Source organism: Triturus cristatus, chromosome 12 (assembly GCF_964204655.1).
Source record: "Triturus cristatus chromosome 12, aTriCri1.1, whole genome shotgun sequence".
In the NCBI taxonomy this organism is placed as follows: Eukaryota; Metazoa; Chordata; class Amphibia; order Caudata; family Salamandridae; genus Triturus; species Triturus cristatus.
In genome coordinates this window covers 612973114-612999366 of record NC_140595.1, presented here as the reverse complement: position 1 = coordinate 612999366, position 26253 = coordinate 612973114, and the positions used below count along the sequence as shown (strand labels likewise).

Sequence of the window (26253 nt, the reverse complement as noted above, 5' to 3'; positions counted from 1 at the left end):
CTTTTGTATTTTTTAAATGTGCTGCACATTTTCTAACATCCTGCTGAAAACACTGTCATTGTCATTTTAGCTGAACCCCACTTGTTTTGTTTAGTGCGCAAACTATCATATATGTTTAATATATGAAGATTACGACTATACCACCATGAAAAAAGAGCAAATGAGAAGACTTCATGCACTCAAGCATCGCAAAGGGGGCAAGTGTTAGAGAGGTCATGTGAGCACCCACTTTGTCCCGCAACCCTCTAAGTGGAAGTCTTGCCCTCGCTGGTCCTGCCCAGTGGTTCTTCTACTGGCTGTGAATGCACGAACCACCAAATCAAACCTAAGATGAAGAATAGGGAATCTTCCATTTCAGGCTAGTATGGGCTGGCTGTGGAACTGATCCTTCCCCCAGTACCCCAAGCTCTTAATGTTCAGCAAGTAGCATGTGTATACTACCCTGATCCCCATGCAGCATCCATGCCATCCTACATTGGAAATACCACAAGCACTCCATCCGCCTATGCTTAGTTACCAGAAACAACCTCACCACTCCATTCACTATACAGCAAACATACAGAGTACACACTGTATTTCATGGAACTCAATGGAGACACCACTGTCTAGAATGTAACAAAATCCTCAAGCATCTTATCATATAGACTAGGGCAAGACAACCTTCTAAGCTGCCCCATCAGTGAAGCCTTCAGCAGAAGCAGTGTACTCTTCAAGGTCATTAATCACTGTCCACCCCATCTGAGAACCACTCCTCAATTACAATGAAAGTGCGCCGCCATAGAGCCTTTTTGTTTTAAAGATAAAATCAGACAACACATTGACTATAAAATTCAAGCCCTCACTCCCATGGTGTAACAACGCTATGAATCCAACGTGACTCTTGTTTTCCCCCTATTGAAGACTTCTCACGTTTCTCCAACTCTTAGCAGATCTTTTTCTATGGGAACATTCTTGACCCAGAATAAGTATTGAAGAGCATTTCCAACAAAGTTTTCAGACCACTATTCAGCATAGTCATTGCATCCTCAAGACTGGACGGATGCTGCAGGTGGTGAAAAAGTGCAGCCTGGATCCTGACAAGGTCACCAGCTACCACCAATCCATCACCCACCTTCCATTACTGGGCAAAGTTCATTGAAAAGGACCCCATCACCCAGCTTCATGAGAAGCTCAAGTGCTAGACACTCCTCCTTGATTATCAATCTGGTTTTAAAACACATGGTAACTCAGAGGTAGCTACTGTCAAAGTGGTCCACAACTCTCTCTTGATAACCAACAGTGGAGACTATATTCACCATATCCTGTTCAAGTTCTCAGCATTGTTATTTACAGTTGACAAGGCCCTGCTCGTCCCTCTCTCCTCAAAACTGGGCTTGGAAAACACTGCCCTGCCTTGGTCTCCTCCTCCTCTCTACCTCCTCCAGATCAAAACCTAATCTCCTAACCTGTGGCATTCCCCAAGGATACCTCCTGTCACTAGTGATGTTAATTCCCTGCATTGAATATCTTGGTGTCATCGTGACAGGCAAGAATGATGCTAGCATTATCTGCATTCAAATGATATCCAGCTATACTTTAAGGTCCCAGTGGTAAGTAGCATTGACATCCAGAAAGACTCCCTCACCACAATAAAGTCCCAGATGTCAAAGGCCTACCTAAAGCTCAAACAGCTAAAGGCAATAAATGTTCTCAAACCCACCAATAGCAAACCAATCAAAGTTTGGCTCTAGCAATATAACTTCAAATGGTTCATTGCTCAACTCATCAACTATGCCATATCATTGGGGTTTTCTATCAATACCAGCCTCCGTGTAAGAACTCTGATCGCAAAGAAGAGGACACCCATTGGCATTCAACTTTTCGTGTTTTGCACAGTTAAGGCCTTTTTCTTCAGAAAAAATCCAGTGCTGCATTGGTACTTAACAGCTAAGCATAAGCAGTATCCTGCATGCTAGGTTCAAAGTACTATCTGATCAGTCTGAAGACCATCTTCCTAGACACAACAGGTCTGTTCATAGATTTAAGAAGTTTGATAAGCTCACCTCCACTCTCTGAGACCTCCATTGACTCCCACTACTTCTTGCCATCCAGTTTACTCTTGCAGTCTTCAAGGTGGTAAACTCAAACACAGCACCATACCTGGCAAACACAATCCCCGGTGGCCTGTGCAACATTTGCAACAGCAACATTGGCAGGCTAAAAACCATAAAGTGCAAGAAAACCAGTCAACCCGTCTTCTCCTTTGTCCAACAATCTTGAACTCTGCCCTCATGCAGATCTGCCTAATACCCTCCCTATTTCAATTTCAGAATGAACTGACCACACAACTTTTCTGCCAGCTCCTTAACCATACTTTAGCTCACTGGTATGTCAAACAGCTCCTAAAGAAACTAGCCCTCTTAACATTAACTTGCCTGTTACCAACGTTCAGGCCTGTGTCCCTTTTGCATTATGCAGCCAGTCTCTTATCCTTGTCTGTCTGTAATCATTTATCATCTGTGGTTCTACTCCTTATTGTACAGTGCTCTGCTGCTTTGTCAGCATACTCCAATATGCAAACATATATGCATGCATGGGTACAAATACATTCTATTTGATTCCAAATAAATGTCACTTTGGAAGAAACTGGTTTCAGGTAAAAGGGTATTTATTGTAGCCCCAAGATTCCACATTCTTGCTGCTTAGAAGGCTTTGTAAGCTAATAGACTGGCAAAAATAGCATTGGTGAGCTTTTGGAAAAACTGAATGTCTTAGCAAACTTAGTGAGCATTGTGCATTAAAGGGTGCAGACTAGGTGGTGGCTGGTGGCATGAGTGCTGTTTTTTCAGAAGTGTTTTCAAGGGTTGGTAGATTTCATTTTGCTTACAGCGCCTGTCTTTTACGTACAAGGAGGAAAATGAATGATTAAAATATCCAGCTTGTCTGAGGGCAGTCAAATGACCTTGCAGGACCTATTCCTCATATCCTTCCTCTTTAGAACAAATATGTCCAGAATGGGTATATATAGGATAGCAAATAGGAAATGTTAGAAAAATCCTAGTGAAAAAGCCCTATGATGTGAAGTGAAACACAGGATGGCAAGTATACATTTCAATATCTATTGCGGAGTGTCTAACATTACCCAAAGTTTGATTGGATCAGGGAGGCTTTCCCTGCTTCGAAAAGTATACAATACAGTGAAGCATCCAAAAATGTAGTGATGGTTGGAATGCTTGAATGAATCTCAACCATTGATAATTACTCAGGGACACATCTCAGTTCATTGTTACTTTGCGCACTTGGTTTGGACCCAGCCATTTGCAAATCAGTCTTGACCATGCTCCAATAGGAACAGTAAGCCAGAACTACCAGGCCAGTTCCTCCCTGAACCAGAACACAAGAAATTCAAAACTGTTTTTGCCCTGAAGTGGTCTCATCAGTTGAGTATAGCTTGGTTACAGTGACCATGGGACCCATGTCTCGGCATACCCTTTGCCCTTGTGTGTTGCACTGAAGTTTACAAAAAAGAGATGGATGGGATGCTTGAACTAATTTCAACCACTGTTAATTACTTAGCACCGCATCCCTGTCCATTGTTATTTTGCACACCATGCTACCTCTGTAATAGAGGTCCAGCCCGAATTGCCAGGCCAGGTCCTCCCGGAACCAGAACGGAGGAACCCCAAGACTGATTTCGCCCCTATTGGGGGCCATCAATAACGTGTAGCTTGGTTCTAGTGGCAAGGTGACCAAGGGATCCACGTCTGGACACACATGTCGCACTTAAAACGTCTCATTGAATATACATAAAGTAATGGATGGAATGCTTAAATTAACCCGAGCCACTGGTAAATACTAGGGGCCTCATTTCAGTCAGTCATTATTTTGCACACAATACCACGTCAGTTTGGGCCCAGCTATGTGCAAATCAGTCTTGACTCTCCCTCAATAGGAACAGTCTAGCACGAACTACCAAGCCAGGTCTTCCCTGAATCAGAATGCAGGCAACCCAAGACTGGTTTTGCCCTAATTGGGGCTGGTCAGTTGAGTGTAACTTGGTTCTATTGGCACTGGGTGCACGAGACCCACATCTGACATACCTGTTGTGCTTAGGGCATTTCACTCAAGTAAACAAAAAGAGACGATGGATGGAATGTGTACTTTCCCTGTTTCATTAAGCTCCTGTTTGAGCACATTAAGGAGAAAGGCATTATCTGGGCTTCGTAGAGCAGGACTTCTGAATAGTTTCTATCTGTGCCTGTGTAGCATATTTGTAAACTGAGGTGTGAAGAGAGATGTTGGAATTTCATTTTTGGTCTCTGCAGCTTTACCAGATTTTCAGAGTTACAACCTATGATGACAGAGTCTGACAAGGATCCCACCATGCATACTTTTCGCTTCTCATTCAAAACCTGGAATCAAACCTTAGTGGTTAATAACATGCCAGACCTTTGTTCCTTAGTGCCTCACATGGTTTCCCATCTGGATATTTTGGACATACCGTTGATGATATTGTGTCACTGGTCTTTCATCAAGCTCCAGTTCAATCTTTTCTTCAATGAATGCTGTTTCAGCTTTGAATGATCCACTTCAGGCCAAAAGAATCAAATTAGAACCAGCAAAACTGAAGTGTTATGGCCCTCTGCAGAAGGGTAAAGTGATAGACAAGAGGTCTACAGTGGGAAGAGTCACAGTCCCAGAGTCAAGTAACTTTCGGGACCTTCTAAAGTCAAATTGACTTTAGAAGGTCCCGAAAGTTACTTGACTCTGGGACTGTGACTCTTCCCACTGTAGACCTCTTGTCTATCACTTTACCCTTCTGCAGAGGGCCATAACACTTCAGTTTTGCTGGTTCTAATTTGATTCTTTTGGCCTGAAGTGGATCATTGCAAGGAGGGGTGGGATACAGAGGTGTAGCGAGAGGACGTTGGTTGCATGGGGTTTGCCTCTTTACAAATGTATATTTACTTGTTATTGATGGTGATTGTGTTAATTGTATCTGAGAAGATAATGATTTAACTGAAAACTTTTTTAGTATCTCTCTTTAGGTCATCGGATGATCTGTTATTTCTATGCAAGGGCTTTCAGTCTTCAGTTTTGGTAATTTTAGTAGGGATAATGGCTCCTTCCAAAATACTACTAAGCATTTTCTACACTGCCTTCCTCTTATTGTGCAGATTTGTTTTTTTAACAAATCAGCTTCCATTTAAATTTGACAAACCATCTTGTTTTGTGCATTGGTCTGACCCCTGTTTTGCATACAAAGTAATAAAGAACAATGGTGTTTCTTCTGTCAATAGATGGCTCCAGAAACTTGTATGTCCTTTCAGCTAGGGTTTTTGTCAGTTGTTCGGAGATGTTGCATAGTATGTTATGTGTTCCTATATGTCTTTGTACTGTAGAGTTCTCTGTCTTCTTCCCGAGTCCATTTCAGTCTTAAGTCCAGTATGAATTTAATATTCGAGGCGTGAGAAAGGTGGATTTGCTGCTTGCTCTTGCCAAAAACTCTTGTGAGTTTGTGGCCTATATCTGGACTTCCACTTCATTCTTGGTCACTTTGAATAGAAGCTGGGAGTTTCAGTGAGAGGTCCCTGACTTGTTTATGTGTGGATATTAAACCAGAACTTATTTCTGGAAGAAGTGTTCTGTTTTGCTTCTGAGATAGTCCTTTTGAAAAACATGAAAAAATGTGTTATACTTCTCTTTCAACTTGGTGGAGGTACTTCGTTGCCTTTTAATCTTTTTTTTATTTGTGTATACCCATTGTTAGCCCACTCTTTCATTACTCCCTGTTGTGTACTACCCACTAATCCATAGGATCTGTGCATTGTTTGGACAAAATAATCTAGGGGTTTAGCGTCAAGACTGATTCGGGACACCCCGCAGGATATGTTGGCCTATAGACCTGCTACCTCACAGTGCCACCGTAAGCCCCCCTAACCTACCAGGAAGCAAATATTTCTGGCAACCACTGAACATGACAACTCTGACCACTCCAGGATTGTGGAAACAGTACAGAAAATTTCACTCAGTCACTTGTGCTCACTTATTCTTAGGTAAATATACAGAGAATACACTGAGACATTTTCAATAATATTTATTGAACCAACGTTATTCTTGCATAAAATGCATGTGCTGCAATGATTAGTAGACAGAAGCAGATAAATGTGGTTGCAAGCACCAAAAGCATAAATAGTAGATATAGTTCTAGCATGGTGCCACAACAATGTATATATGTAGGCATATAAAACAAGGAAGTAATCGAGCGTACTCCAACTAATTGGAATCCTACTCTAAGTGTACGTAGAGTGTGTGTAGGTGTAGAGCCAAGAATTCCTCCACCCCCCCCCCACCCCAAAGGACGATCCAACCCCATTACCTGATGGGATAAAGCGAAGGAACCAGTCTTGGTCACAAACTGAACACCCCTAAAGAGATGTTAGACCACTGCGTGGTTTTCTCAGCATGCAAGAACGTTCGGTGTCAGCGGAAGTGTCTCCTCTGCTAATCTATCGGGGATGCTCATCTTTTATAATACAAAGCAGCCTTGCGATATGCATATAGATTAGTGATGTTATGGATATGTAGATAGTCCTGTCGCCCCATGGATGAAGATAGTGATGACATTTTTACATAGTGTAAAACGAGACCTTGTACATGATGTTCAGGGCATTGTGATAAAGTTGTGCAAAGCTAGATGTCTAAACAAGTTTAGTTTCAGGGAAACTAATCCAACATTGTCGTGCATACACATATGTGCAAAAGGTTACAACTGAAAATTGTATTTGTGAAGACAATGTAGGAATTAAAAACTGCTTCGCTACATTGGCCTAATTTGGGAATATAACACCCCATTTCCAGTTTTCAATGTGTAGGTTTTTATTTCTTTTCCAAGCTGCTTCTGGTCACTGAATAGTGCACCATAAACATTCCAGAATATAGAGATGCGCCAGCGTGTCCCTTTGCTTTTCTGACGAGTTTTCTCAGGGCCATCCAAGTTGGTGGTGTTTTTGTTTTCTAGACCTTGATGTTTGATTTTCACTACTGAATCCTGAGACCGCCAAGGATTTCCTGTTGAGTTGGACCGCTACATGTAATTTGAGTGATTTGGTCCATAGGACAAGCCAAAGTGCAATTTTTTGTCTACTAAATCAAGTGTATTCTGGAAACCACCTCAACATTTCCTATAGGCAAGAGGGGGGGGGGGGTAATTTTCACAGGTTCTCAAATGGCGCTTAACCAATAGCGTGAACAATTCTACAAGAGAAAACAATTTAATGCGGTGCCACAGGTGAGGGAAAACCCCTTAACCCCCAAATTGGGACCAAGAGGTCCGACTAAGTACATACAACAAGTCCTATGCACACACTTGTGAGTGAAAAACAGTACAACACAGGTTCTGTTGATCAAGAATGAAGACAATGGTCTCCTTTTTTGGAATGTTCGCTTTTAATGTTGTGTTTCTGAGCAAGCCAGCCAGCACGTGTTTTGTCAATGGGTTGTTGAAACCCTCGACTTCTTCAGGGCTGGAAATAACATGGAGAACACACTTGTGTCACAAATATGTTTTCTAGATGAAAGGCCATACAAAAAACAACACACACCTTCAGAAGTAATTACATTCAAAGGTGTACCTCGGGTGTTCCTGGCCAAACATAAACCCAAAGAGCCCTTGTGATGACATCGTGAGATGGCCCTAATGGTGCGGGTGGATGAAGGAAAGCCTAGTCAGCGATAAGTGAAATTCTATTTATTACTGCCGGATTATAAGTAAATTCAGGATTGTGACGTGTTTCCCAAGTTGAATATAAAGCGTACTTAAGTGAGGTGCAGTGATAACAGTATTTTACTAAAACTCAATCGTAAAAATTGTGCAACAGCCTACCTGTTGCGAGGCAAGTGGATGCTTAGACCTGAAATGAGAGGTAGGTACTCTAATCAAAACCAATATTCTATGTGTAAATAAACATGAATATTCCAGCTACAAAACTGAATACAATAGGCAGGTGCTAGTGTTCAAGCTCACCTTTAAACCGGTGATATTTCCGACCCGGTAGGTAATAAATATTCCGCAGTGCCAGTCTTAGTATGACTCCTTATTGTTTCTGTGGTGTGAGTCTGTGAAGTAACAGCTCACATGAGTAATCAATGTTTGAGAAGCGCTACAACAATCTAGTACAAAAACACTGTCCGTTTCCCAATATTGACAACGTGGTGTCATTCTTCTTCTTAATTCCACACCAAAGCCCTTGCAGACAAAACTAACCACTCCCCATCATACCCAAATACTTTCTTACCTCAGATAAGGGTGTCAAGTGCTAATCTAAGCCAGAACAATCGCATAGCCGAGTCTGGCACCTCAATTCTTTGATAGAAATTCAGTAAGTGCGGCACAATAAGCTGTAAGTTTGTCAAAAACACAGCAAACAAGGAAAACGAAAACCCACGTAGATTACGGGTTCCGGGGCCGCATTTTATCGTATCAACAAAAAGATAAAGTCATAGTGACCACACCGTCATCCGCTTCATTCAACACGCATGCACAGACGTCACCCAAGGATTACACTGACACTTTCATTGTGGGTGAAGAACTGCTGCAGGTTTATTTCATACAACATAAGTATGACGATAAATGGGTTATCTTACGGGCGATCCAGGGCAAGCAGCCCCTCGCTGCTCCGCCCGCCTGGTGAGCCAGCACGCACGGTGGGTCGATGCCCGGCAGTGCGGCACATATTTATTTTCAGATCATCCACTGGGTCACGTGATCTGTCTCCTACTCCCGCCCCTTCTGACAGGGGCGGAGCGTGTTGTGGCACACCCCCGGTTGGTCAGGCCCCCCAACCGCCCGAAGGACTAACGGGGCGCCGTCGCGGTCTTCCCAGAACCCCCTTCGGCTCCTGGACCTTGGCTCGGGCACCCTTACGGTGCCGGACAGGGGTACCCTTACTGTACCGCCTGTCGCAGAGGTACCCTTACTGTACCCGTCTGCCTCAAGATCGCCCTGTAACTCCGCCACAGCTCTGGGGAGGCTACCGTCGCTGCCAGAGCCCCCCCTTCCTCCCTTCGCTGTTATAGGTGCCCTGCCCCTGCGAGCCAGCTTTTAGTGGGCTAAATTATGGGTCCTGTTCTGTAACCCGTAAATGCCGGCATTAATTTGCAACATTACTCAGAAGCCCAGGGCAGGCTAACAAAGGATGTCTTTTGGCCCCACTGCCGTTCAGCTTAGACGTGACTGGTGTTCCTAGCTTTCTTAGCGATGCCACTGCAGATCTTCCTAACGTAATTATGGGAAGTTCTAGCACCTACATATGGAGCCAGAACTGAACCATAGCTGAATTCGTCAATCCATCGATTCCCTTCATATCCTAGCACGAAGGTTTTAACTTCCACTTTGTCTACAAAGGTGATGTATAGATAGCGTCATGGTTCCTGAATTGCTGCTGCGGGGATTGCATGATTTCTCAGCAGGACAAAACATTTTGACGTAACTGCTAAATGGACGCATTCTTTATCATGGCTCCGGATAAAGCCAATATGACTGACTGAGCTGCGAAAGAATACATCTCTCAGCTCGAGGACCCAAATTTGTGAACGTTCCCCACCTCCCTGGCTCCAAGGAAAGGCTGAGCGAGAAGAGCAACACCTAAATCTGTTTCTCAGGCTGGAAAATATGGCATGGGTAACAAGGCATTGGTGAAATAGGCGCTTATGGACCTGCAATCCTATTAAGATTTTTCAATTGGCCAAATTAGGTGCCTTCCTGGCTTGGAATTGTGTTCCCAACAGCTACAGCACAATAAGCAGGGTGAAGGTAACGTGTGGGTTAACCACGTTACCTACGTATATAGACACAAGCTGACATCATGGGTACCTAAATTTGCTTCCTTTCACATCGTATTATCCTATTGTTTACTACAAACTGACCCATATCATAGCAACATCTCCTCGTTTTAGCCTTTCTACTTGCAGATTAAGTTACATTAAATTGGACGATAGAGTCTTATACTAGTCCCGCTGTTTATCCCAATCTTTTCTTACTCTCCACTGGGACAGCGTATCCAATTTCCTTGCTTGTTGAATAGAAGCTAGCTTTTGGACTTTATTGCTGCTGAAATGAGTTAATAGGTTTGCCTACAGTCCTTGTTATACCGGTGTTGCTGTGCTATAGGTATGTCGTGGCACCGACATCGTGGCTTGAAAGGGAAACTTCTTATTTTATCAAATAATTTGTTGTGAGCCCCAGTTATGATTTCGTTCATATACTCATGGTTGGCAGTGTCTCTATCTTGCCAATACCTGGGATACGTCCGCCTTAAATAATGACAATACATCTGGCTTTTCCGCTAGCCTTGCCCATTAACCTGTCAAATGTCAGTGGAGAGCAGCACATCTCTGGGCATGCTTATTTCAGAAGGTGTTAAGCCCTTTCCATTACTAGAAAGTTTAAGTGCAAAATTCAAGAGGTATGGTCGCTCTCTGCTCTCTCAATTATTACCATGTAGATGAGGGCATGCCATTCACGGGTGTCTGGTTGAAGTATGCACAGGTAATTGACACTCATTCTGGGGTGTCTGGTTGAAGTATGCCCAGGTCATTGACACTCTCCCACCTGCAGTGCTGTGGGTAGTTCATCAAATTCAGCCAGCCACCCCCTAGGTGGAGGCTTGCACTCCCAAACTTCTGCTAGTGTAAAACCCGGCCACACCTCCAGTTCAGTGAAATTTAGTAATTCACGACACTGACAACCCCAGGGGCCAAATACTGGGCTGTGTAAGTGCGGCACAATGTCACCATGAACAATTTGCTTGGAGTGGATGGGTGTTAACCCAGGCTGGTTGAAGGCACAAAATTTTGACAATCACTCCTGGCAAGATGTGCCAACGCAGGTAGAATAAAGAGTTATCCAGCCCGCCTTACTTCTTTTCCCAGTTCGACGCAGGTCGAAGAAGAATGCCCCTTCCAGAAAGGTCATGGCCTTATCCCTGAAGCCTATCCATACAGCATTCTACCGGAACTCTACAGCATTGCTTTGTAAAGCTTTTTCTGGTTCCACAATTAATTGTGGTCGATATGCTCTCCCTCAGTTTGAACAAAATCTTAGCTGATCGTACGCCTGCCTAATTCCCAGGGCTGTCTGGCTAAATGCTTTACGCCTGGAATTGCCCCACCAAATGTAGCCTTGCACTGAAACTTAACTGAGTCATCTCAACTTTCCATTTAGAGCTAGAAACGCCCCGTGCTCCTTGTGCTTACTAAATGGACCCGCTCCTTAGTTTCCAGCACACAACGCACTTAAATGTCATCTGGCCCTGGTGCCTATCAAACAACAGTGACAGCCTCTGTCACCTTCATACAATACATAAACAAACCTCACAAGGTCGCAGAAGCGGCAAGCCAGGCTAAGTCTCGGTAAACCGTGTCACTCTGTGCTTTCCCTGGCCTCCCTGTGGAACATGGAGAACAACCTCAAAGATGTTAAGTATGATAAACAAACCCAGGCCTTCCGCATGTCTCAAAAACAGCTCAGGCTGCTGCCTTTCCTGTATAGACTAAGCTGCCACTATGACTGAGTTGCAGAAAATATCACACCAGCAGTTACCGAATAGCAAGGCTGAAGATGAAAGGCAGCCGCATCTCTTGACTTAAGCGTGGAACTCACAAAATACCTTAAGATGTTATGTATGACACACAAACCCAGGCCTACAACTTGCCTAAACGCAGCTCAGGCTGCTGACTTGTGATAGCATCTGTCACCGTCATACATAAATGAACGAACTTCACAAGGTCGCAGAAGAGGCAAGCCAGGCTAAGTCTCGGTAGACCATGTCACTCTGGGCTTTACCTTGCCTCCCTGTGGAACAGGGAGAATAACCTTAAAGATGTTATGTATGACACACAAACCCAGGCCTTCCGCTTGTCTCAAAACAGCTCAGGCTGATGACTTTCCTGTCTAGACTAAGCTGCCACTATGACTGTGAGTTGAAGAAAACATTACACCAGCTGTTTCCGAATAGCAAGGCTAAAAGATGAGGCAGCAGCATCTCTTGACTCAAGCGTGGAACTCACAATAATACATACCTTCAAGATGTTATGTATGACCCACAAAACCCAGGCCCTCAGCTTGTCTAAAAACAGCTCAAGCTGCTGACTTTCCTGCATAGACTAAGCAGCCACTATGACTGTGATTTGAAAGAAAACATTACACCAACTGTCTTCGAATAGTAAGGCAAAGATGAAAGACAGCAGCACCTCTTGACTCAAGCGTGGAACTCACAATAATAACATTGGTATTCCAAATACAAACCTTTAACCAATCTTTAATTACATATGACTATCTTAATCACCGCCAGCCTGGGCCTACTTCCTTAGTAAAATGGCGAGTGGCCCGCCAAAGAGTACATTTGAAATATAAAGCCATGCATTTTCAACATGAAGCCAGGAATCGAAGGAAAGCTTGTGGAGGGTGGGCTCTGGTTCGGGGCTTTCCGGAATGAAACCTCCGTCAAGTTAAGAGAGACCACTAACTCACCCGAGCTTGGGAAACTGCCCCATAGGTTGCTTGCATGGATTGTAGTTCCACCAGCGTGTGAGCTGCAATAAGGAATACATTACAGGGACAAATATGAGCATGATGTTTGGACAACAAAGCCTATATCTTACATCAGACTCTGAAAACCATGCTGATTTGGCAAGCCGTCATGTTTGACGACAGTGCTAACTGGAAGCCTGTCCCCAACGACGGGGGTGAATAATAAGAGGTGGTGCCCTGGGATCACCACAAGAATAGTGACTGCATATGAGAGCGAAGTCGAGGGAAACAATCGTGCGCCCAGCGCTAAAGATATCCGTCCGTAAAGCAGCAAACCGCTCTGCTGCGCTGGGGGGGGCGGACGAGAGCACGCCCCGGAGACCGGGATGCAGATCGGGCCTAGTCTCATGCAAACACTAAAAGCCCCAGCCCCACGCTGCAAGGGTGAGTGGTGTCTGCCTGCTTAATAGCAGGATTGCTCCAAAGCATAAGTTTGTTGGACCATTACCCAAGAGCCCCCTCGACTCACTTCGGGCCAATTGCAATCTGCTATGGGCAGACACAGAGTACCGCGTGAATTACACCAGTTCTGATGGTGTTGCGGACGCCATGACCGACTCGCAATACTTGAAGGCGGCAGATGGCCCTACGTTCTTGTTTCACCCCCGCTGCCGAACCGCATTCTCTGGAGCGAGAAAGCCAAACCTCAGCTGCTTAATGGCGGGGCCAACCCTCACACAAGGAAACCCAATCTAGGTGCTGCTTAACCCGAGACCCTGAAGTCTTTATGTTATGAAACTGGTCCCTTTGCAAAGTGCTCCGAAACCTTCGTGTAGGGTTTGTGCTATCAGAATCGCATTTAATATATCAATACATACACAATGATGCATAAAACCGACTGGATCGCCAAGGGTGCATAGGACATGGCCACCAAAGGGGGACCCCACATTAACCGCTAACTACGAGGCAACATGACACTGCCTAACGCGTGTACCTTGAAGGCGGCAGCTCCGGCCCTGCATGCAGCCCTCTTCAATACATGCTGCAGCTCTTGAGCCGTGCCGCTTTGTTACAGGCGGGGGAGGAGCCGCCGCGGCCAGGAAGAGCAACCTGCACCACGAGGCCAGCCCCCCCAGAGAGACAAGGTAGCAGGGGGGCACATCTCGCCACAGGTAAAGCAGCCCCTCTGGGCACTCCGGCAAGTTCACCCGGCGAGTGAGCCGCCCCCCAATGCCAGAGGGCCTCGGAACACTGGCCGCCTGCGGCCCTATCGGACGAACGCTCTTAGAAGGGCAGAAGTAAGCACGTCCCCCCTCGGGGCACACAGACAGCCCCCCACACAAGCCCGTTCTACCGCTGGCAGACAACAACCTGTCGGACCCTGACTCATGTAGCTCTCCCTGAACAGAAAGCATTACACCCGTAGGCCTCATGCAGCAGCCCAGCCCCAGCCCTTCGAGATGACAGCCAGGCCGAGCCGAACCCACAGACAACCATCCCTCTTAAAGGAACATCGGGTCCCCGACTGGCACGAGAAAAATGGAGGCTGCAAAATCTAAATAAACAGGGAGATAAGCTCCAGACGATAACCACTGCCCCCCACAGGAACTCTCCTCGGGGCCCCAACGCACCAGATCCACCCAATTTCCTCGCCCAACCAAACCGGCATTAGGCTGCTAATGCACTTGCCCCAACGCTGCGCGAGCCACATTAATCAATGTTCTAATAATGTATGCATTGCAAGGGGGATATGCAGATTTAGATGAGCGTTTGTAGCTCACTGCTGAATATTAGGACAAAATTGCAAATAACAAAAGGATGCCTCTTCCGAAAATAGTAACCAGCTGACCTATTTACATCATACGCACTCTGTACTCTTCTTGGCACACGTTCTTAGCAGCAGGCATATTAACCTTCTGCCCGAACTTCGCCGAAGTCAAAACCTCAACTGTACAAAATCCTGCTTGCTCTCCTGGCAGATAATGAATCACACGAGTTATCTTGACATTTATGTGAGGCCTGGTAATTGGCGCAGAAACAAACGCAGCCTCCGGCGCTTCAAAAGCATAATAAACTTCCAAACCCGGCGCCCTCAAGAAGCCAACACTCGTGCGATGGCCCACCCGGCCACGCAACCACACCAAGCGCATCATCCCGCCGCTCCACAAGCCATCTCGCTCCCCCAACCACCAACACTCACCGAGCTAGGAACAGTACAAGATTTTATCTCAGTCCGCCACAAGTTAAGCAAGAGGAAAATTAAACTATACGGCCAGGGCAACTCGTCAGTGTCTACTATAACACACGGAACGTGAGTCTACTCTGAGTTTGTGCCTCTGCACACCAAGCAACCTCGAACTATACTGCCTACCAGAAGGGAATTTCAAAATCACAGCAGCGTGTACCGCGGTCCGGCGGGCCCGGTCGTTATAATAATTGGAGTCTATGACGATCCCGGTTGGCAGGGATCGTATCATCGCGGGGTGAATAACAAGCAGACCGGCGCGTGCATAGCATTATATCACCGTGAGAAAGTGGCATATAGGGCGCAAATGTAAAACATGACCAGGTAGCTAATGTTTTCACCCGCGGTCAATCTGCTGGCCGGAACACATTGAATCCTACCCACTAAGGCCCCCTTCCTCAGCGCCATTTGCGGGTCTAAAAGCAGGGCTGAAAACCTCCTCGAGTGCGGGTGACAGAATATTCGGTGTAGACGTTCGGCGTGTCTCTCCACTAACTTCACCGAAGTCAAAACCTCAACTGTACAAAATGCTGATCCTTCCCCAGGAAAATAACCAATAACACATCCGACGGCCGTGAATCCACAGCAGTGCAAAGCCCGCAACCGCACAAACACCGAGGCCATTCCTGTTCTCAGGCACCCCGCACCGCCACTCCCCTGTCCCCCGACCTCGCTCCAACACAAAGAGCCAGACTGAAGGCCCAGCAACTGCCCGACACGGGGATGAGGCCAAGACTTGCCTGACAGGCACAGAGCAACTGGGCAACATAGCGCTGATATGCCCTAACAGCGCTGAGACAGGAACCACAGTATCAGTGACAACCGGCCCCCAGAGGCCCCACTCACCGGAAAATGAACGCCATGCCGGGCACGCGGCAGACACGACCGACGACAAGCTGCCCAAGGCGAACGAGCGGTTGAACCCGCGATCTCACACATGCGGCGGGGCAGGGCATTATGAAGGAAGCCGCTCTTCCTTTTCACACTGGCGCAGTAATCATCCTAAAACATGGCGGCGGCGGCCGTGCATCCACGGTAGGTGCACCACCGCCCGCCCGCAATACAATCACCAATGCTCTTGGCCCAACAAGACCCAAAAGAACTTCCCTGCCCCCCCAAAACTCACCGCGCATGCCGATGACCCCCTGGCCCGGAAACATGCAGCCCGAGAGTGTGCTGCAAACACCGCGTATCAAGCGGGGGGAGTGAAGAAACCGCGCCGGCCGACGCGAGACCACCAGGTACAGCGGGGCAGCGACCGCAGCGTGTCCGGGAGACGGCGCAAAGACATCTCGCGCGGCCAGGAGGGAAACAAATCGCGTGTCTGGGCAGGAGCGGCGCGCAGGATGCAGAGGAGGAACTGGGCGAGAGGGACGCCTAAGTAGGGGGGGGGGGGCTAGCCTCGCCCCCCTATCGGCCCGCCTCCTACCTTCACACTCATTGGGAGATCTCCTCCCTGGGCGCGGCCTCGCTCGCGAGGCAGAACAAGGGGGAGGGGGAAGGCTGCGACGGGCGGCCACTAGAAAGCTGCCCTGCTGATGTCCCACTGCGTGGGACGCGGGCAGCGGCATTCACGTGAAAGAAATCTCCCCTCTATTCTTACCCGTAGCGAGTACGACCGACTCTCCTCGTGTTTCCGGGATCCCGTTTCAACCAGATACGGTAGAAAACGTGACACAGAAGCGTATTTAATACTGCCTCTAGATGCGCAAAGACTAGACCGTGAACCTACGGTCCGGTGTTAAGTGGCCTGAAAAGTTTTACATTCGAAGCATGGTGTCATTTGTGATATGCGTTACAACAAACAAATGATGGACGGAATACTGACAATGCATACATTCTCCCCCAGTCAAGAGATCTGGGTTAAATCCATTGTTCTTTTGCCCACTACACCACCCCAGTTTAGACATGGCCATATGCAAATCAGTCTTGACCCTGTGCCTCATGGGAACAGTCCAGCCCGAACTGCCAAGCCATGTCTTCCCTGGACCGGAATCAAGCATCCTAGGACCGGTTTCTGGCTATCAGCCGTCATCAGCCAGGATAGCTTGACTCCAGTGGCGTAGTGAGCACGGGTCCCACGTCTGGGAATACCCATCCCACTTAGGGCGAAAAGCGTTACAACAAACAAATGATGGACGGAATGCTGACAATGCATACATTCTCCCCCAGTCAAGAGATCTGGGTTAAATCCATTGTTCTTTTGCCCACTACACCACCCCAGTTTAGACATGGCCATATGCAAATCAGTCTTGACCCTGTGCCTCATGGGAACAGTCCAGCCCGAACTGCCAAGCCATGTCTTCCCTGGACCGGAATCAAGCATCCTAGGACCGGTTTCTGGCTATCAGCCGTCATCAGCCAGGATAGCTTGACTCCAGTGGCGTAGTGAGCACGGGTCCCACGTCTGGGAATACCCATCCCACTTAGGGCGAAAAGCGTTACAACAAACAAATGATGGACGGAATGCTGACAATGCATACATTCTCCCCCAGTCAAGAGATCTGGGTTAAATCCATTGTTCTTTTGCCCACTACACCACCCCAGTTTAGACATGGCCATATGCAAATCAGTCTTGACCCTGTGCCTCATGGGAACAGTCCAGCCCGAACTGCCAAGCCATGTCTTCCCTGGACCGGAATCAAGCATCCTAGGACCGGTTTCTGGCTATCAGCCGTCATCAGCCAGGATAGCTTGACTCCAGTGGCGTAGTGAGCACGGGTCCCACGTCTGGGAATACCCATCCCACTTAGGGCGAAAAGCGTTACAACAAACAAATGATGGACGGAATGCTGACAATGCATACATTCTCCCCCAGTCAAGAGATCTGGGTTAAATCCATTGTTCTTTTGCCCACTACACCACCCCAGTTTAGACATGGCCATATGCAAATCAGTCTTGACCCTGTGCCTCATGGGAACAGTCCAGCCCGAACTGCCAAGCCATGTCTTCCCTGGACCGGAATCAAGCATCCTAGGACCGGTTTCTGGCTATCAGCCGTCATCAGCCAGGATAGCTTGACTCCAGTGGCGTAGTGAGCACGGGTCCCACGTCTGGGAATACCCATCCCACTTAGGGCGAAAAGCGTTACAACAAACAAATGATGGACGGAATGCTGACAATGCATACATTCTCCCCCAGTCAAGAGATCTGGGTTAAATCCATTGTTCTTTTGCCCACTACACCACCCCAGTTTAGACATGGCCATATGCAAATCAGTCTTGACCCTGTGCCTCATGGGAACAGTCCAGCCCGAACTGCCATTTGTTATATGACATGCAGTGCGCGCATAATTTGGGCATATAGATTGAAATTGTGTGTAACTAAAAGCAAAGATGTTGATAAAAAGTTGATAGAGAAAATTGGAAATAGATGGTGTAGAAAACAAATAATGGGAATGAAGATATAATTTATATACAATGCCTGATCCACATAACCCTGATTCATACTTTGTGTGTGTCAACCATCATAAATACAATCAATGCAATTGAGTTTGAGTAAATACAAGTTGGTATTAGAGGGTATTTAAGAGATATAAGAACATTTTTCATGCGTGTATTTAAAAAGTTTAAATGCGGACAGAAGTAAGTAAAATATAGGACATTGAAAATGATGACGTTTGTAGTGCAAGGGGAGGTTAAGGTGTGTAAACAAGCTTGATGAATCCGTTGTCGAACATGATTTCTTATTTATGTGGAATGTCAAGAAATAACATACGGCGGCGCAAGTCGCTATTTACAGGACATAACAGGAGAATGAAAAAAGTAATAAGCTACTATTCAAAATGTCCTATATTTTACTTACTTCTGTCCGCATTCAAACTTTTTAAATACACGCATGAACTCATAAAAATGTTCTTCCATAAAAGGACACCATTGTCTTTATTCTTGATCAACAGAACCTGTGTTGGACCTTTTTTTTACTCATAAGCATGTGCATAGGACTTGTTGTATCAACATTTCTTATCATTCCCATTAAATAATGTCCTAATGATAACCACCGAAGCAAAGTAGGAGGTTGAAAAACCATCAACACCTTTATGTACAGACTAAGGTTTCTCTTACCTACTCCCATGCCTATGCACTGAGCCCTAATGAATGGTCCATGACTGCACTGAATAATCTTTCTGTTTGCATTTATCCCCTCTTTTTCACTATGTGATCACATTGGGCACTTGCCACTTTATCTGTCACTTATCCCCTTAGCTGGTCAGGCTTTCACCCTCCATCCCACTCCTCTATTCCCAAGTGCTAAGTCCTTTTTTGATGTTTAGGGCATTTCACGCTTAAACTTCTACACTTTGTTTTCCACAAAAGGGTCACAGGCCAAAATATTGCAAAAGTATGTTATTTTGTTTTGGAAAAATGAGGGAAAAGTGCTGTGCAGGAAAGTGCATGGCTTTTTTTCTATCTAACAAATGCATCCGCAAGATACTTGCTGTACTAAGATCACATCCTACTTGCTTTAAGGAACAGATAGAGTTTAAAAAATCGAATTTTACCAAAGTTTCTAAATGGTGACCCAATTTTCGTTGTGTTTGCCTACTTGTAGTTTGTGGTGGAAACGGGTCTGAAATCCACTGGCAAGCCCAAAAAGCCATACATTTTTTAAAATAAGATCAAATTCTGAATTCTGCAAGCGGTCATTCGCGTAGCTCATGCATGGTTTTTCAAAACAAACATAGGGCCTGATTACGTGCGGTTCGGGCCACAACAGACGGCTTGCCTGTTGTGGTCCGAACCGCATCTACTGCTGCAGTCCGACCATTGCATTACGATGCGTGCAGTCGGAGGGACTGACTGAGGCAATCCGATGGGCTCATGGAGCACATCGGTCGGTTGGAAACTCCTCATAATCCCTTTAGGATGGAGTTTCCGCCGTCAGAGTTATGATGTCGGTTTCTCAAAGCCTTTCCATGTCGACCTTTCTTACATGGAAAGGCTGTTGGAAAGCGACATTTGGGGCCCCTAGCAGGAAGCGGTCGCGTCCAAATAATGCGGTCGGAACCGCCGACCTGAGGTTGGTCCGTCCCAAGTCCGCAACGGTGTCAGTCGGAGGCAATGGTAATCGGGGCCATAGCGTTGGAATAAAACATTTTTTGAAAATATGTTGGAAAGAACAGAGGAAGCTGACTAGGTTTCCATTCGTAATTTTTGTAGCCTGGTGGCTACAAAAGTGAGAAAAATGTAATTGTTAATGACAAATGTTCTGTATGCTCACACTTCTCGTAATAAAAACGGTACCCTACTTGTGTGGCTGGGCCTATTATCTGTGACACAATAGGACAAAAATGCAACGTGGAAACACCCAAGTTTTCACAATGAAAATGGATCAATTGGGGCAATGTGGTTAATTGCAGTATTTGGGCCAGGGCTCGGCCACCATCCCATGAAATCTACTAAACCTAGACATTTCTGCATTCTAGACACCCAGGAGAGATCAGGATTGTTTGACTTGCATGGATTGCCTGACAGTCTCTTATCTTGGTTCAAATCACCTATGTTCCTCACATGTCTGTGAGAGAAAGTTTCAGAGTCTGTGGGGATCCACACAAACTGTGGTTTCCATACTTCTCCCGATAAAAACGTTCCCCATTTTTGTGGATGAGCTGATGGCCTGAGACCAGAACAGACCGGACTTAGGAACATGCAAATACCAAATAGACTTCATATTGTCACACTTGTTTATCCATTCTCTGCTTGGTTGGCGGAGTTGTGCCCCCGAGCACCAATCAGAGTGTGATAACTCTGCTGCGTGTCACATCGAGTGAAAAAAATTATAATGTTGGGATGCTGGGACGCTGTTTTCTCATGCTTCAACATTAGTTTTGAAAAAATTAAAAACCCCTATAGTGCAAGCACCCGAAGGATTTTCCGCTTTAGTGTAGCGGACAACCAGTTCACATTCAACACACTATAAAGTTAACATGGTTGAGGTTAATGGTTTGTACGTAATATTGAAATGGTTAGGCAAATTATTGCTGTTTGTAATTCAGTGCCCACTAAGTTATTGTAACATATAAATGAGTCCACAGTGAACCACACTTTCTGGAGATAGCATTTACCCTGCTTCCTAGTTGGGGTGCTAGGTCATACACTTGCTGCTTTTGTGTTTGTGAATTTTTAGAGAAGGCTCATCTGGCAGGAACAAAATATTTGTATCTTTCCATCAAATCCTCATGTTGGCTGGTTACCGAATGGTTGATTGAGTATCCATGATGTGCAAGACCTTGCCTCAGCATACAATCCCCTCCTTTCATTAATGGCTTTCAGGGCTGCATAGTTTGCCCGTTTTTAGGTCTCGCCTAGGCAGCGAGCATGCTGTGCTCTAGGAGATGACCTTTAGAATCGGTCAGCTCTTTTCAGGGTGGCATCCACCTTGCGGGAGTGAGCTACGCGCACGCGCTTATTTACATTTCCCTGCTCGCATCACTTTCACTTTCTAATCGGCCCGGGTGCTTGGAAGCAGCGACGCGCGCAGGTGGCATCTTTTTTTTCTTTTCTCTTTCTAATGAGCTTGCGCGCGCTTGTTTACATTCGGCGGCGCGCGGGCCGCGTGGCCGCACTTAATTGAGTTCACAAGCGTCCTATACCTCACCCAACTCTAAAATGGAGACTGTAGTCTTACAGCACGCGCACCACTGGTGGGTCGCTGCAGCTGCATTCCTCACATCCCACAGCGTTTTGCCTGCGGGAGAGAGCAGCTGCAGTGCTTCCTTGTCATTAGCATGCGCGCCTCTTTTTATTCAGGCAGGTTACATTCATGGTGATACACACGAGAGGACGCTTCCTCAGACAGGCAGAGCAGAAACAGTTATCAAGAAAGAAGAGGGGCCCCTTCAGAACCAAAGGAGTAGGGCACTATTCAGTGAAAAGAAAAAATCCTCTGGACAAAGCTACGTCAGTCTGAGTGCTTGACCAACTGGTGCACTTAAGACCTAACCATTTTCACTCACTCAAACTGGAGACGATTGGACCATATATAATCAACAGGTGAAAAAAAAAAAACAATAAAATCATCATATTACCAAAATATACAAAATTAAATTTATTCACAAAATCTCAAATATGAAAACAATACAATAATTGACATTATATCTAACAACAATCACATAAACAATACATAATTACAATAGACTCACAAAAACAGACAATAAATACTAAAAGAAAGAAAGTGTAAAATAGACAAAATATGTCATTAGAATTTACATATCCATGATATAACACTACTTCTGGCGTGGAACTTGGTGTTTTTATAATTTTCAACTCGTTCTATCGCCTGTGTTCACGGATTATGTGGTTAAAAAGACGTTGACGCGTTTCGATGGGTTTAAAATATTTCCATCTTTATCAAGACAAAATGATGGACCCTCTTGAGTTGATTAAAAAGGCTTTTTAACATGACCAGTAAAAACCTCTATGTTTAGACTCCAAGTGCGGAAAGAACTTTTTCACATTTCCCACATAGGGCCTCTATGTTAATAGGTCGATGATCACACTTTATTTCTTGATCAGTTTTTAGAAGTAATTGCCCTTTGTTTAATTCCTGGGGCTCAAATATATATATTGATGGTTCCGTCCAAACTTGCAACTATTAATTCTTAAACGGAGACTGTCATGCCTCAAATGTAATCTGCAAATAATTGACAGAACTTTGGCATGGTTGTTCAGAAACGGCTATCCAATGTGCTTAGCCTTACTGTACCCCCTTGTAAATTGGGATCGATTTGGATAGATGCACGCATCCGCCATTTCCGACTAAATACACACGGGTGCGTGCATCTATCCAAATCGATCCCAATTTGCAAGTTTGGACGGAACCATCAATATATATATTTGAGCTCTCAAATAATGAAGAGACAGGAACACGATGAGATGAAAATGCAGTTAAGGTTTTTTGCACCTCAACCACCAACAGCCAACATCAACTGACTCGTTAGAGAATCTAATACAGGAATTCTCATGAACGCTCTTAAAAGAATGTTAAGATAATTCTATTCACAGGTTCTGTACCAATCAATATCACCCATCTTCCTCATAAACAATAAAAAAAACAGAAAAGATAATAAAACAAGAGGAAGATACAGGAGGAACAACTGAAACAAGTCATACATAATCTTTTATATACAAAGGGAGTCTGCGCAACCTTTGACTCCTCTCTCTAACAAAACTTGGGACACTAGAAGAACTAGTGGAAGAAGACAGAGTACTAGACAATTCGGAATAAGAGCCAAAGTCATTGCGATGTGTCTCAGTATGTGGAACATCAGAATTGACCACCCCTATGCGACTCTTATTCCAAATCCTCCCGTCACCGGTCTTGACAGCATTCTTAAAAATCTTAACTACAGGTCTAACATTAGTGTACTTAGACCAAGGTCGGCAACCAACAGGAGCTTTAATCTTTACAAGATCACCCACTTTTACCTCCTGAGATTGAGCACATTCCTTGTCATCAAAGTATAATTTCCTATTGAACTGCTTATCTAGTTCTCTCATTCTCCAATCTCCTATGTGATTATCAACAAAGCCTTTATTTAACTTCATCCATGCAGGACACAATTTAGAATTTGGAATCCTACCTTTAAGGAGTTCAAAAGGAGATCTCCCAGTAGTCAAATGTGGAGGCATACTGTAAGCTGTAATCCTGTCCTGAAGAACATTTTTCCAACTCAAACCATTAGCTCTGGCTAACTGTATGCTTTCTTTAAGGGTTTTATTGACCCTTTCCACAGCTCCATTGGTTTCTGGGTGATAAATAGCACTCTTCTTATGAACTATGCCACAGTTATTTAAGAAACATTTAAAAATTCATTCGAACGGAACTGTGGACCATTGTCTGAGAGAATACTGTTGGCAAAACTCTCCTTCTTAAAAATTTCCTCTAAACATTTAATAACAGATTCAGTGGAAGTTTCACTAACAGCACTAACCTCAATCCACCTGGAATATAAATCCAAAACAACAATTAAATAGGGAGTATCACTCACACCGTGCAGAGGACCAATAATGTCAATAGAAATTTCATCCCAGGGATGTTTGGGTAATTTCCTGAAAACCATGGGCATTTGTTTAGTGTTCAAGATTTTGTCACTAGCACAACATTCTGCACACTCACGAGCAAGCCTCTCTATATATCCATGCCGGGCCACCAGAATTGCAACCTCAGCAACACTTTTGTCTTAACTATTCCAAGGTGACCATTGTGAACAAAATTTAGTAATCTGTTCCTAACACCCTCAGGAGGAACTAACTTCGTGCCCCGAGCAAGCATACCATCAACAACTGAAAGTTCATCTCCAACTAAAGCCCATGGCTTCTCCAAACGTTTGTTGTTCTTCAACATCTCCATCACTTTCTTAATTTCTTCATCCTTCTCAATTTCAGTCTTCCATTCAACTTCACTAACAGCACCATCAGTGATTTCACATACATTGATCACATCATCATCTTGGGTCTCCTCATCCGCAACACATTCATTTATATTAACCAATCTAGAAAGACAATCAGCGGATTTGTTGGTGGCACCAGGAATATACTCCACTTCAAAATTAAATTCCTGAAGAGTTATGATCCATTTCTTAATTCTTGACAAGATGGAATCAAGACCCTTCTTTGAAAATACCTCTTTTAGAGGCTCATGGTCAGACAACGCATTCACTTTTCTTCCCCAAATCAGATTTTTAAATTTCCTTAACGCCCAAAATATAGCCAAAGACTCCTTTTCTATAACGGAATAGTTGAGTTCCGACACCCTAAGACATCTGGAGGCCCAAGCAATCAAACATTCTTTTCCCCCATTCTTTTGAAGTAAAACAGCACCCAATCCTTTTTCGCTAGCATCTGTCATGATGCAAGTAGGATCACCCGGAACAAACGCTTGAAGAGATGGGGCTTTTCTCAACTCATCCTTAATGGAAGCAAATTCCTCCATGCAATCCCTTGACCATTGAAAGACCACATTCTTCACAGTGAGTTTTCTCAAATTATGAGTCTTATCAGCATAGTCTGGAATGAATTTACTATAAAATTCAACCATACCTAAGAAAGAGAGAAGCTCTTTCTTATTGACTGGTTCAGAAATCTTAATTATGGAATCAACCAATTCTTTCTTGGGAAAGGCACCTTGACCAGTAATTCGATGACCAAGATAATTCACCTCTTCTACGCCAAACTTACACTTCTCCTTTCTAAGCGATAAACCAGCCTCTCTGAGTCATTCCAACACTGCACACACACGAATGTTGTGTTCCTGCTTTGAGCTACCAAAGATCAATAGATCGTCTTGGTAACACCTGACACCTATAAGTCCTCTAAGAATCTTTGACATGATACGCTGAAACACCGAAGCGGCAGAAAAAAGTCCAAATGGCATCCTACGAAACTTATACGTCCCCATAGGAGTCACAAAAGCTGTTAGCTTTTACGAGGACTCCTCTAACTCAACCTGATGATAGGCTGACGCCAAATCAAGAGTAGCGAAGTATTTGCCGCCAACCAAGGTACCAACCATCTCATCAATATTCGGCAAAGGGAATCTATCTACAATAACTTCTTTGTTCAAGGAGCATAAGTCTATGCAGAGACGTAATTCTCCACTGGCCTTCTTAGCCACAACTATGGAAGCCAACCACTCAGTGGCTTCCACTGGTTCAATGACCCCCATGTCCACTAATCTCTCAATTTCGTTTTTAACCCCATCTTGTTCATTTAAAGGAATCCTCCTAACTTTCGCAACTACTGGTACACCTTTTTCTCTTAACTTAATGCGATGTTTATACCCTTTGAGACAACCAAGACTATCTCTAAATACATCAGAGAATTGCTCAGCAAACATAGAAGATGGATCGCCCACTTCTTGAACCTGAACTTGTGGTGAAGCATTGGGATTGAGACGTACACCAAGTAAACGTTGATGGGGCCATCCTAAAAGAGAATCGCCACGTTTGGCTACATACACTTTTCCAGCAATCATTCGTCCACACAGCTCAATGGTAGCTAAAAAAATACCCTGACTTCCTAATTGGTATTCCCCCCATATCCTAAAGGAGAAAGATCACTTTTGACAAGCTTAATTTTGTTATCGAAGTGTTGTCGGAAAACATCTTCACCTATCATGGTCAAGTGAGAACAAGAATCAAACTTAAAATTGAGTAATATACCTTCAATTCCAACCATATGAGAGGGATGTTCTGCTCTTTGTCCATTAATCTGAAAAGTAACTACTTTCACCTGTGGTTGATTTTTTTTGTTGTTGAAAAATCACCTCTATTGACTTTGCTTTTACAACATTTAGCAAAATGACCTTTCCGACCACAGGTGTTGCACACAACACACAGAGCAGGACAGGAGGAAGCATTTGCAAGATGTCCTAATCATCCACACCTAAAACAGGTTGGTTTCCCACCATATGTAGAGATACTAGTAGTAGGAGACAAAGAAGTATTTTTGTCTTTGTCCGTTAAGTTTTTGTTCTGTACTTGGCATACAACTTCTTC

The 26253-nt window shown here is 44.9% G+C and overlaps 1 protein-coding gene across 1 annotated transcript in view; it reads left to right on the top strand.

Annotated features, from left to right (window-relative positions):
* The window catches only part of ZNF276 (zinc finger protein 276), a 326477-nt gene that overhangs the window by 61361 nt on the left and 238863 nt on the right, over positions 1-26253 (top strand). The gene's annotated exons all lie outside the window — the stretch shown is intronic.